A 13576-nucleotide genomic window follows, 5' to 3' on the forward strand; every position below is an offset into this window, starting at 1 on the left:
ATGATGAGAATACTGGGGGGGGGGGGGGGGGGGGGAGGAGAGGTACATCAACTCTTTCATAGATAATACAAATGTTTTTAATATAGGGCTTGAAGGATGCTAGGAAGGCCAATAATTTAACTAAGGAAGGAAAGCTTCAGCTAGAGATTCAGCTAAGACAAGGTTTGGGGCACTGAGTCATTATGCTGTAGGCCACTATATACAACAGTCCAAGTGAATGAAGAGTTAAATAGAATATACGAAAACAATAAAAGCAAAATAAAAGCAAATATCAAACAGGACTTAGGAAAAAATTACAGGCACAGTATGGAAAATAATTTTGAAAGGTGCAGAGGCTGCCAGAGACAAACCCCCCAGACTCTGGACAAAGCCCAGCACACGGGATACCTCTGTGTTATAGCATGAATTGAGCAAAGAACAGCAGACAAATAAATGATCAGCTCTTCTAAAAGTCCTCTCTTTGCAAAAAGCCCAAACTTCTTCCACAGAAAATCCAGACGGTTTCCACACTGGCTAAGTGTTTTTATATAACAATACTCAGTATAAAAAGTCAATTACATATAAACAAAGAATTATAAGAATTCCCCAAATCATTGGGAAAAAAAACATACATTTTTCACAATTTCTTAAAAAGGCATGAATTTACCTAATAAGTCAATAGAAACTTTATAGCATGGTAGTAAAAACAGAATTTGGTGCTGTGATCCTGCTTCTTCTCTATACCACTTTCCAAGTTACTATTTCTAGGAACTAATAGCTGTAGATGTTTTACTACTTACCAAAAACAGAGGGGGGAGGAAAACTGCTCCATTTTTAATTCCAGGAACTTGTCTGGTACATAAGGATTCGGGGAAAAGTTTTATTCTCCCTTACAGCTAATTTTCAGGGGAAAAAAAGAAACCCAAAAAAGAAAACAAAATAACTAATAAAAACGTTCCAATAAATTGCCTTAACCTCTGGTCTTGGTTTCAAAGAAATGAATTTCAGGGTTGCCTATCAGCACAGTTTTGGGTGAGTCTGTGCTAGCTTTCTAAAGTGCTCCCCAAATACACTAAGGGTTAAATAAAGATAACTACCAAAGAATGTATATAATCCTAAGAGTTTAATTATTTTCTACAAATAAACTGCAAAATACTTCATAGTGGAAAAAAAAAAAAGTACTCTGCTAAGCTTTCAAACTAGCCTGCCATTTAAAACAACCTCACGGAAAGGGCACTGCTGATTAGAGCAATTATTTCATAGACTGATAGCATCCAAATTCCTTATCTCTCAGTAACAAAATACCTAGGAAGAGAGACTCTCCCCCGAAACGAACCCACAAGCACACAAACACACGAGAAGCTTAAAATAAAATAAAATTACCTCTGAGGCAAAGTTTACCAGAAGAGCTTAGGAAAAGGACCAAAATAGCTGAACTTCAATCTGAGCGGGAAGAAAAAAATTACAGCCTTGACAACCAACCTCTCCCTATTACAAGGCTGCACCCTTTACTCGCTTACCTCACTCACCACTTACCAAAAGTGCGGAGCTATAGCGCCTGCAAAACACAGCACAATTACTTCTCTCCCCACGCAGGACTAATGAGAGGACATTTTCAGCACGTGTAGAAAGCCCTTGATTTGAGGAGAGCGCCTCTCAGACCACAACAATACAATACTGTGTGTGTACCTTCCTGACGAAGCCCGTTCAAGCTTAATAAATCCAATATAACTGCCCTTAAATGGCAGGGTCTTAAACCACAATTTGTGGAAAAGCCTAAGCCTACCATAAATTCACAGTGGAGGCATTCAAATGAAGGGGAACAGCCACCATCACCACAACCCAGGAGCAGGACTCCAAACAGCTGCGAATAATCGTGCTCCTTAAAAACGGCCCCTAACTCATCTGCTGTTATGATCAACTTACCAACATCTGCCATCTGCTCGGGTACTCGTCAACCCCTCCCCAAAGGCAAGACTGGACTGACCATCACTGGAAACACCAGTGGCCACGTGACAACAGAACCACGGACCTTGGGCATCACCGAGTTTCCCATCTCAGTTAATTACCTGAATAGGGTGAAAGCCATTACAGACCGGGTCCAAGGTTCCTGCCTGGGCCCTTGTTTTTCGGGAAGTGGCTTTCTTTCTTACTGCTCTGAATTTCGGGGAGCACTGCGCAGGGGTCGCCTCCATCTCCTGGGCAGAAAGGCGAGCCTCCACGTCCTCTTGAGATGCTATGTTGGATTCTTCGGAATTGTACGGTGTCAGTAATGTCAGGTTTTCTAGTAAACTTGTGCTACCCCAATCTACATCACTTCCCCCCCGATCTGCATGAGGGAGAGCCAAATCCTCAGGGGAACCTCCCATAACTTCCCTACTTTGTGCTGTCCTTTGGAATTCTCCTGGTCCATATGTTTTTCCTTCTTCTCTGGGGTTAGAAATACACTTGCTTTCTCCCTCTCTTGGCAAAACGAATGGGTCCCCCTTAAGAGGGTTCTCTTTGACATCATTCTGCAGGCAGCGATTTTCACCATGGATTTCCCTTTGACGGTTGACACATTTTGTTTTCTCTGGTGGAGGAACATCATGTAAACTCATTTTGAAGTCGTCACCAAGGTGGGTGCTTCTGCATGAAAGCAAGGGGATTTTCTGTTCGCTGACGGAATTAACAGAAAAAAAGGGTCGGTATTGCTCTGCTATATGAATATCTTCAGCAGAAGACAAGCTTCTAATTCTGGACGGGTCTCTGGGTAAAATGCCCTGTTTTTCTTCCCTCTCGGCTGGAGGGCTGCATAAGCCAGAGTCGTCCTCCTCTGACGTGAGAGAATTACTACCCCCTCTGCACTTGCCAGCCTTGGTAACAGCATCTGACAGATCAGGAGGCTCAACAAAAGAGCTTTCACTTTTGTTTGCATAGTCCATAAAACTGGCTGGGACGAACATTCGCCATGACCGTCTATGCTCTTTCTTTTCTGCGTGAGATTTGGCTTTGGGTAATCCTGTGCTTCGGATGATATCGCTATTTAGTTTAAGGGCATCAAAGATCATCTTTTCATCGAGTTTGTGAGTTTCACGGCCTCTCAGCTCAAACGCACTGGAAGAAGCAAGGGCACCATTGGAGCATAAAGAACTGACATCCAGTGTTCTGTGACTGTAGGGTAAAGTCCGATCTGTGAAGTGCCTGGAAGACAAGCTCCCCTTGGAACCAGAGTCGATCTGTTCATTCAGCCTAACCGTGTCATAGATGGAGCGCTGCGGGACGTAGCAGTCCTCGATGTTGAGGTCCTCCTCTTCCTCACCCTTCCCTACACAGGGGGGATTCTGACGTAAACAGTCCGGTCTGCTCAGCGGCTTCCCCATTTCGGAGACAGTTAAAACAAATATTGCAGCTCTTGACACAGAAAGTGGGAAGTAAGGCAACACATCTTTCAGCAAAGCACACTTCTGAACAGAACTATAAAGTGTCTCCAGCCCAAAGATGCGTCTCATATAACACACGTCGTCATAGATGAGGTGTTTAAGGCCAGCAGCAGGGCACCGGTCTACATGCAACCCTCCCTTTACCTGGTTGTTTGAGAATGATTCTCAAAAATAAAGTGCATCAAGAACAGAGAACAGAAGTCTCCTTCCTCCTCCCCACCCCCTCCAGAGGTCCCTTTCACATACTCCAAAACATTGAAAAAAGAAAACAAATAATACACTTAACAGTGGCTCAAACACTCAGAACATTCCATTGTCGGTCCATTTCCCTTTTTATTCTAACTTTGCATCTGATATTTACAGATTAAAATTTCCAAAGGAGCGAGCATCTTAACCGGCTGAGTTTCAGCAGTACTCTGGTTAACTGTAATCCACTTAGAGACAGCTTGCAAAACTCCATCTCTTTTATAAATAAACCAAGGTTCAGACACTTAAAAGACAAACGCAGGGACCATGGACTGTTCCGATGAAGGCACAGAACGAGTCTTCCGAGAAAAATAAGTTAAGTCTAATGCGGTAAGAAAGTTCAAATTTTCTTTTACTCTTTTTGGGAGTAGCTATAAATAATCTTGATTCGAAAGGCAGTCTTTCTACCCATATTAAGCTTCTTCGAGACTATTCAGAATTATCCAAAGAGGAAAAAACAGGCTTTCGGACGGCGAGGCCAGTACAATCCAGCAACCGTTTAAAGTAAACAGAAAGCATGGTGTACTATAAATTCCCCATTAAAGAAAAAAAAAGCCATTTTCAAAGAGTCTTATCTGATCCTCCTTAAGACGACTGATTCCACCTGAGGCAACTGCAGCAGAGAAGAGCTCCGGGCTTCCTCTAAGGCTCTGGCAGCCGGGACCCCGCTGGCCTTGAAGGCGCAGCTGGAGGCGGCGGGCGGGCGTCCCGAGCCCGGGCGCTCCCGGGGGCGCATCTGCCGCGCGCCCCTCGCCGCCGCGGGGCCGGGGCTCCCGCTCCGCCGCTACGCGCTACCGAGACCGGACTCCGCGGGCATCTCCCCCGGACTCCGGCCCCGTCCGGCCGGGAGCCCGCGAGCCTTTCAGGGGGAGGTGCCCAGAGGCGGGCGGCTGCGAGGCAACCGCCTGGTGGTGACATCAGCGCGAACCAGACCCGGTCCTGGAGGCGCGGGGAGGGCGGCGAGGGTTCGCGGATCTGCTAACCGGGGAGGTGGGGGAGGGGGCGAGCAGAGGCGGAACCGATACCAGGAGCCCCACCGGCTCTGCGCCCCTGGGAATAGGAAACGGGGAGGGGGCTAACAGGTCCCCATAAGCTGAAAACACACTGCCGTGCGCAGCCGCAGCGGACTCTCAGGCGTTTAGTGCCTGCGATGCAGAGCGCGCATCACTTTCAAGTCGAATCTTGTGTCATTCTTTTTAAAGCTCAAGTTCAAGTCGGACGGTTCCCCAGGGTCCATTATTCCTAAGGGCCCGGAGCCCTGGGCACCGCGGACATGAATATTAGTCGTTACTAATAACCACGCATTCCTCTTGCAAGTCTCGGGCAAAGATCAAGGGCGATTAAGTGACTGGATATTTCATTAACAAAATCACATCCACAGATTTTTATCTACTTAACAAACACTCTTTAAAAATAGTTTGAAAATTAACTCAGCAAGCCAAACCTCAGCCTTTGAAGGGAGAAAATTTCATAGTCTCATTTAAATAAAGTAAAATCTATCTTTTCTTTATTTTTTTGAAATAAGCAAACACGTCAAGAGTAGCAGTCAGAGGGCAGATTTTCTTTCCCCAGTCTCACAAAATAATCATTTGAACATAAGTGAAACTGCTGGCCCCAAGTGAAGACAGTTCTAGTAAAAACAACCCTATACTTACTTTCTCTGATACTTTTACAGAAAAGATGTGGGATGGACCTTTTGCACCTTTCATAAGAAAATATGATCCCAAAATGATTTTTATAAACCTAAGAACTGGATCTTTAAAAAAAAAATCTATCCATAGGCAGAACTCTACAGGTTACACACTCATTCAACAATTATTAGATGCAACTCAGTATGTGGCCATCATGAAATTGGAAAAAAAAAATCTATAGCCAATTGTAAGGGAATATATACATAATAAACAACCCATCAACATGATAACATCAATGCCCACTCTTCAGAGTCAAGAAGTGAAATATTTCAACAAGCACTTGATCCTAAGCACACAGACTGTTCTGACCTGTGGATAATAAGACAAAGAAAAACGTGCCCCCAGTTACCACGTTTGAACAGTGGGGTCGTGCACTAGGCCAGAATCAGCAGAAACTAAGGGTTTGACTGCCAACTGCCACTACCTTTCCACGTGAGCCTGGAAAGCTACTTATTCGTGGCTATGTGAATAATAAAGTTTCCACGGAATGTGGACCAGGGCCTTTCTCTAAACAGAGATCCTCACAGAATTTCTCTTAAGAAAGAATGGCCCCAGTTCCACCCACCTTAGGCTCTAACTCTGGGTCATTAGCACAGCTCTAGTCTAATCTCCTAGCCTTGCTAAAGCCAAGAACAGCAACCTCGCATTTGAGGAGGATAGTACACTTTTAAAGCTACACAGACAATTCATTCATAAATTCAACCATTCATCAGACAGTGCCCACTATTGCCAAACACGGGGGTGCCCTGGCAAAGCGCCAGTGCCGAGAGATGCAGCACCCCCGCCCCTGCCTGACTTAAAGTGGAGAATGTGGATGAGAAAGCAAGCAGAGCACAGCTGGGAAGCAGGAAGTGCTACAGGAAAAACTCCTCTAGTTTATTATGTTTAAGGATGTGCCACTTATTTAATAACTGAGTTCCTATTTTATTAAGCTGATTTCAACTAACTCAACAAAGGACGATCCTAATAGATTCTGATTCAAACTGAAATTTGCATCAATAGTATATTGGTATTGATGACAACAACTTGTATATTTATCTGTTACTTGGAATCAGATTCCAAAGATCTATCTGGGTAACATAAAAGAACTCATATTTAGAGCAGAACTGGTTGATCTTTTCTTCCTAAGTTCGATTTATGATCATTGAAAGACCATAGCTACTTTCAATGCTATGGTCTCTAAAGTTAATAAAATCAAGATTAATAAAATCAACAAAGCAAATACTAATCATGATACCTAGATCCCTCACATTTTCATAAGAGAGAAATACACAATGAATAAAATGAGCAAGGTTTTTCTGAAAAGTAGTCAACAGTATTATTCCATACCTACGGAAATCACAATGTTAAACTGGTCTTAAAATGTAACGCAGCCTACTAGATGTGATCCAGGTAAAATATCTTCTAAAGGCAGTTGATTTTAGAAAAGTACACAAATACTACTGAATTATAAGCAAAATAGTACCGTTTTCTCATTTTATATTTCTCAAGTTAAATTAAATCTTTTAAAAAGAAAGTTCCTGAAAAAGCTTGCCACAAAGTACAATAAGCCACATCATAGAAAAGGTAAAAGACTAATTTTACCAACTGAAACATGGAGTTTTTAAAGATGAAAGGCTAGAGATACTAGGAAATTCAAGTTCAGTTAAGTGGACAATGTTTGTGAGTAAATACACTATTATCCATAAAAATTGACCAAAGTATCTTCCTGGACCAGTTGCTCCTAAAATATGGATTAGAAGCCAAACAAGAGATGTGAGTTTTTTGCTGTGAGTACAAAACTATGCCTTAGAAATGACAATTTCAATTATTCTTTCTAAAATAGATATGCCATTAGCTCAGGAAAATTGAAAGCATCCTGTGTCCTTAGTTTTCAAACTGATAAACTTCTTCACATAAATGGGTCAGGGGTTTTCAAGGACAGTCATCGGATGAATATGCAATAGCTATTTATTTCAGTGGAAAATAATTTATATTTGAAGGAAAACAGAATATTCAGATCCCAAGACAAAAGCAAACAAATTCAGAAACACTTAACAGAGTTGATTGATCTTAATGGGAATTCATATCGAATGTTAGATAGGGTCTTCAATATGCACTCTTCTTCCTGGAAGTTACCATAACAGCATTTACCTGCCCGAGGCTCTTATTTAATGAATGATTACAGACCTAGATAAACATTTAAAAAACATTAACCCATCCAATTTTCCTATCAAGAAAACCAATGCATCATTTCACAACAACAAAGCAAATTCCTCCCTCTCTGCTCCTGTTTCTCACACACAGGGACACCCACACCTTTAAGCAACTTTCCACATCAGTAAAATAAATTATGTAGGTCTCCTTTTATCTAAGGAAGACTCATGATAATGACAGGAGATGCTACAGCCTGGCGCTTTGTTTGTCAGGGGCAGGGTGGGGGCGGGGGACCACTTTAAAATGGATATACAAATTTATCCAGTTAACAACAAAGCCACCAAAAAATCCCCTGGTATAAAATCTCTGGCTGGAACTGCGTTCACAACCTACTTTAACCCCTTGATCTTTTTTTTTTTTTTTTAATTGGAGTATAGTTGACTTACAGTGTTGTGTTAGTTTCAGTGCGCAGCAAAGTGATTCAGTTATATACATATAACTGAATATATATAGTATGTATATATATGTGTATATATATACAGTTTATTACACGATACTGAATATAGTTCCCAGTGCTATAGTAAGTCCTTGTTGTTTATCCATTTTATATAATAGTAGCATGTATCTCCTAATCCCAAACTCCTAATTTATCCTTCCCTCCCCACTTTCCCCTTTGGTAACCATAAGTGTGTTTCCTACGTCTGACTCCTGGATCTAAAATGAAGCCATAGGAGTTAGGCCACACAACACCAAGAGCACAGCAATAGATACAAGCAGACATGGAAAGAACCCACGTGCCATGTTCCTCACGAGGACAGCCTTTCAGAGCCCAAAGGAGGTGCCACCCCCTCTGCTGGTGTGTGTGGTGGGACCACGGAGTCTTACTAACCCCACTACCACATCGGTTTCTATAGTGAAAGCATTGTCACTTTTAAAAATATTACTCAGCCATAAAAAGGAATGAAATTGAGTTATTTGTAGTGAGGTGGATGGACCTAGAGTCTGTCATACAGAGCAAAGTAAGTCAGAAAGAGAAAAACAAATACCACATGCTAACGAATATATATGGAATCTAAAAAAACGGTACTGATGAACCCAGTGGCAGGGCAAGAATACAGACACAGATGTAGAGAAAGGACTTGTGGACACAGCAGGGGGAAGGGAAAGCTGGGATGAAGTGAGAGAGTAGCATTGACATATGTACACTACCAAATGTAAAATAGATAGCTAGTGGGAAACTGCTGCATAACACAGGGAGATCTACTCGATGATGGGTGATGACCTAGAAGGGTGGGATGGGGAGGGTGGGAAGGAGGTCAAGAGGGAGGGGACATGCAGATATATGTATAAATACAGCTGATTCACTTTGTTGTACAGTGGAAACTGACACAACATTGTAAAGCAATTATACTCCAATAAAGATCTGAACAAATTAATTAATTAAAAATACCAAAGGAAGGTATTATGAAACCTCCCTGATAATATAGGCTCATTAACAAAAATCCAGTCAAGTAAGAATATTTCCCCAAGAAAAACCTCCTCTGAGACAGCTTTATTGAATTTCCTCCTGTTCTCAACACAAACAGACAGCAATTTGTCATTGACCTCTATGTAACAATACGGGCCACTTAGAAATCATTATTAAAGTATTCTTTAGACAGTTTAATTTTATCTCTAAAAATATGGTGACGTTACAGAGGTTGTTTTAGGATCATTTAATAAATATCTTAACAGGATACTTGGAAAGTGATTTTTTTTTCAGCCACACTATTTAAAAATAGGACTCGAACCACCCACCTTCCCCAGCTTCAGGGCACCTGGCATTTTAGTTCACCCAACACTCCCAGGAGGATGCCTGGGTTCCACACTGCCTTCCCCTGGACCAGAGAACATTTATCACAGAATAATTACATGTGCTCTGGTCTTTGTCTCTGGTTTCAACTCGGCTTAAAAATTCTCTGCTTTAAGCAATCTTTGGTGCAGAGAGATCTGCACCAGTGATGAGTTCATCTGTGGGAACAAACTGAATGACAACTGCGGCCATGACAGAGTGGCCAGAAAAATCAGTAAGCAGCTTGTGGGTGAGAATTCTTAGACCAATGCCTAGATGGAGCTGGGGAGGGTCATGTATTTAGCTGGGATGTGACTGTATATGTTCACTAACTAAAACATCAAGTTTCTTTGCTCTCCACTGAAATGAAATCAGTTCAGTGTGGTGATGATGTTTGTTTCATGAGGATCAGAAGATCTGACTGGCTGTCGATGACATCATAGGAAGGCTGGCACGTATGCCTTGTATAGAGTTGGTATGTCTTTGAAAAACAAAATAAAAATGTGGAAACATTAATATTACCTGATAATATAGTTTAGATTTCAAGATAATCTTGAGCTAGGAATCTTTAACAGGAGGTAGGGATGGAGGGACTTTTTCCTTTCTGCCTAGGAATTTATGACAGTGTACACAGAATTTAATGCAATAATACAGAGTATTAGTAGAAGTATAAGTAGAAAAATGGCACTTTGGGTTATCAACAGTAATAGAAAATACCTCAGTCTTTAGAAATTTTAATCCAATAACTAATATTTAAAAGTAGGAAAACAATCCCAGTTGTTTAAAAACTTAACTAAGGTAGCAAAAAGGTTAGTACCAATCTCTTTTCAGAAACTTGGAACAGCTTTCACTGACAGTGAATTAGGCCTTTGGTTCAGAACAGCATTTGTTTTCAATCATGGTTGGGTTGGTATTATACATGAATTAATTTTATCCTGTTAAGGATATTAACTGCTATTTCTTAGGTTAAGTTTTAGGGAAAAAAAAAAAAAAAAGAATGGAACCCAGGAAGTCCATCTTACCTAGTTTAAATAATCCATTATGCTCCCAGGGAATATAAGGCACCCCTACTGAGTAACTGGGTAACAGCTATGAAGCTTCAGAACGACTCTGAAGGCAGCTTATTCTATAGTAAGAAAAACTGTTATAAGATTTTACCCATGACATTAGGTTAAACAAAAGCTACAAGGTAGAGTCATGTCAAACTGCATTATATTTCAAAGTCTATCATGAAAATAGACCCAGGACTTCGGTGCTTTTCTGTTTCATTTTTAGAAATTATAAAAGAGCAAAATACCAGTTTTCTGCTCAATACAAATTATTCCACTTAAAACAATTTTCTTAAATCTTTTTAAGATATTATGTGAAAACTAATGTTCAACCAAAGCTTCCTGACCAACAAAAACTAAGTGAAGATGTGAAGTGAGATCATTTACAACGTCAATCAAGAAAGACAGAATCGCTAAGACAAGGAAATGTCTGGTTCCCATTCGGAGGCAGCGGTGCTGGTGCTAAATGCCCTCATCCCACCACCTACAGATCCACTTCCAAGGCGACATCACACACACTCTCCTCCTGTCATCACAGCGGCCGGCTTTACAGAACAGTCCTTAGGGGAGTGTTCCTGGTGTTCTGGAGTAAAATAAACAATGGCTGATCCACACACGAATGGATCCACAAGATGTGGTATATGTATACAGAGGAATATTACTCAGCCACAAAAGAGAAGGAAATAATGCCATTTGCAGCAACATGGATGGACCTAGAGACTGTCGTGCTGAGTGAAGTAAGTCAGACAGAGAAAGACAAATATCATATGACAGTGCTTACGTGTGGAATCTAACAAAAATACAAAGGAACTTATTTACAAAACAGAAAGAGACGCACAGACATGGGAAACAAATTTATGGTTATCAAAGCGGAAAGGTGGGGGGGAGGGATAAATTAGGAAGTTGGGATTAACAGCTACACAATACTATACATAAAACAGATAAACAATAAGGACCTACTGTATAGCACAGAGAACTGTACTCAGTATTATGTAATAACCTATAAGGGAAAAGAATCTGAAAAAAAATACACACACACACACACAACTGAATCACTGTGCTGTACGCCTGAAACGAACACAATACTGTAAATCAACTATACTTCAATCTTAAAAAGTCAGAAAAACAAACAGCAATGGCTGGTTACTCAGGCCACCCAAATCAGTCTACAGCAAAGATGATTTGAAAATTTCCCAGAGGATATATAAGATGCGCAACGTGATGAATGAAGCTGACCAAAACATTGCGTTATACGCACCAAAATGTCCAGGCTCTGACACTTACTACCTGTGTCCCCTCCCTAGGTCTGGGCTTCCTTACAATAACATGGGGATAATAATAGCACCCAGCTCTCATGACTGTCAATAGGACTGAAGGCAGTCTCGAGTCATGCTTGACACAGCCCACAATAAATGTTAACTGCTGTAACTTATTTTTTAGGACATACACAGAGACACACAGCAAACAGAATCAGTGATTGTGTCAGCATCTTTATTTCCCATAATATTCCTGTTCTTTTTTACCTGTGGCTCTGGCATATACCCAATGCAGATGACTGTCTGCTTGGCACTTTTATTTTCGTCACTGGGTCTCAAGACCCTGCAGGTATGTCATGATGTTATTGAGTTTCATTAAAATCAGTCAACGCCTTCCACAGTAATCAGAAAACAGACAGACACAGCACGCCAAGTGGCTGATTTTAGAAGACGTGATCACTTTGTTTTTCTTCACAAATAAAACAATCTCTGTAACCACGAACGGTCACGATGCTTATTTAGTGCTTCTTGGTTTGCAAAATACTTTCAAAGCAACGGGTGAGCGAGCCCCTCCTCTCTCTTGCTTTTGCTTCCTTTCCAAAGACGTCTCTACAAGCACAGTGACATCTTTCACTGTCCTCGTGCCTGGGGACCCAGAGAGGGGCCAAGGACAAAGCAGCAGCACTGATATTATTACTTCTGTTCATTTTCCTATCAATAGTTGAAGCAGAGATGAAAGCCTGCTCTCTTGTTTCTAAACAAAGTCACAGAAAACCCAGAGAAATGATAATGTTTCACAAAAGCACGCTCAACCTTCATCAGTACGAAGACCACCTGATCACTGCTATGTAGGCCGTCAAGCTCTGTTAGGTCCCGCAGAAAATTCCAGAGACTCACTCCCAAGCACTGAGCTGTCCCCGCCCCCCACGTCTTCCAAGCAGCCATTGCCACAGAACTTTGTTTTTCTAACAGACAATTCTCTTATATGAAATCTTTATTTTGCAAACCACAAGTGTGAAAGTGTGACAGAGTAATGAACTTCAGTCAGTAGTGAGGCAGCTTCCCTCACCTTCCAGAATCCAGACTCAAATACAGGACCACAGGTTTTTAAGCCCTGAAGGAACCAGGCTTCAAAGGCACTTTATAAACAGCAAATAACCATAATAGTAACAAAGATGAAAAAGAAGCTACTTTGAAGTTACTTTTCAAAATTCAGTCACCTAAAAATAATGTCACGAAGGAGAAACAAAGGCAAGGCTTTGTCAAGTACAACAGCACAGAATTTGGAAGTCTATTTGGTTTATATTCATTTCTCCTGGGAAACAATTTGTCGTTTTGCAAATTCTGTTTCTATGTGATCCTACTGGATGCTTCACGGGCTGGTGGTGGACTCAGCATCACACCAGCCTTTACTGGAAAGTAAAATGTACCTCGTGAATAGAACAGGACCCCCAGCAACACCACACGTTCCTGTCAGCCCCGTGTAGCACAGGCTGGACAGCTAGGACCTTCCCTGTGCAGGTGACCCTCCCTCTGTCCCCATCGAGGTTCAAGTTCTGCACCCTCTACCCTAAGCGGGTCCACATGGCTGACGCTGGACCTGGTCCGCCCTCTCCTCCTGCTCCATCATCAAGCATCACTGGGTGCTGCCGGGTAGTACACATTTCTCAGCCCCAAGGCGCTCAGAGTCCCATCAGAAATAATTTACTACCAACTGTCTGGGGCATGAGCCCAAGATCTTAGTGTTATAGGACCAGTATTACAACAGGGACCTCTACTCTGCCTTTTAAAATAGGAACCTGGGAAAGAAATTCAGTTAAGAAGGAGAAGAAGACTAAAAAAAGGGAAAGAGCAGGAAAAGACTATAATTCACGTGAAAGAAAATGCTGGGATGCAAACATGAAGAGAACACACTCTTGATGCAATGGACGGGCTTCTGTGGTCAAGTCTAAAACACGGACGTGGT

At 41.7% G+C, this 13576-nt stretch overlaps 1 protein-coding gene across 11 annotated transcripts in view; it reads right to left on the reverse strand.

The window, feature by feature from the left end:
• The window catches only part of DST (dystonin), a 470805-nt gene that overhangs the window by 81927 nt on the left and 375302 nt on the right, over positions 1–13576 (reverse strand). The window lies entirely within an intron of this gene.

This window comes from Hippopotamus amphibius, chromosome 11, assembly GCF_030028045.1.
Source record: "Hippopotamus amphibius kiboko isolate mHipAmp2 chromosome 11, mHipAmp2.hap2, whole genome shotgun sequence".
Taxonomy (NCBI): domain Eukaryota; kingdom Metazoa; phylum Chordata; class Mammalia; order Artiodactyla; family Hippopotamidae; genus Hippopotamus; species Hippopotamus amphibius.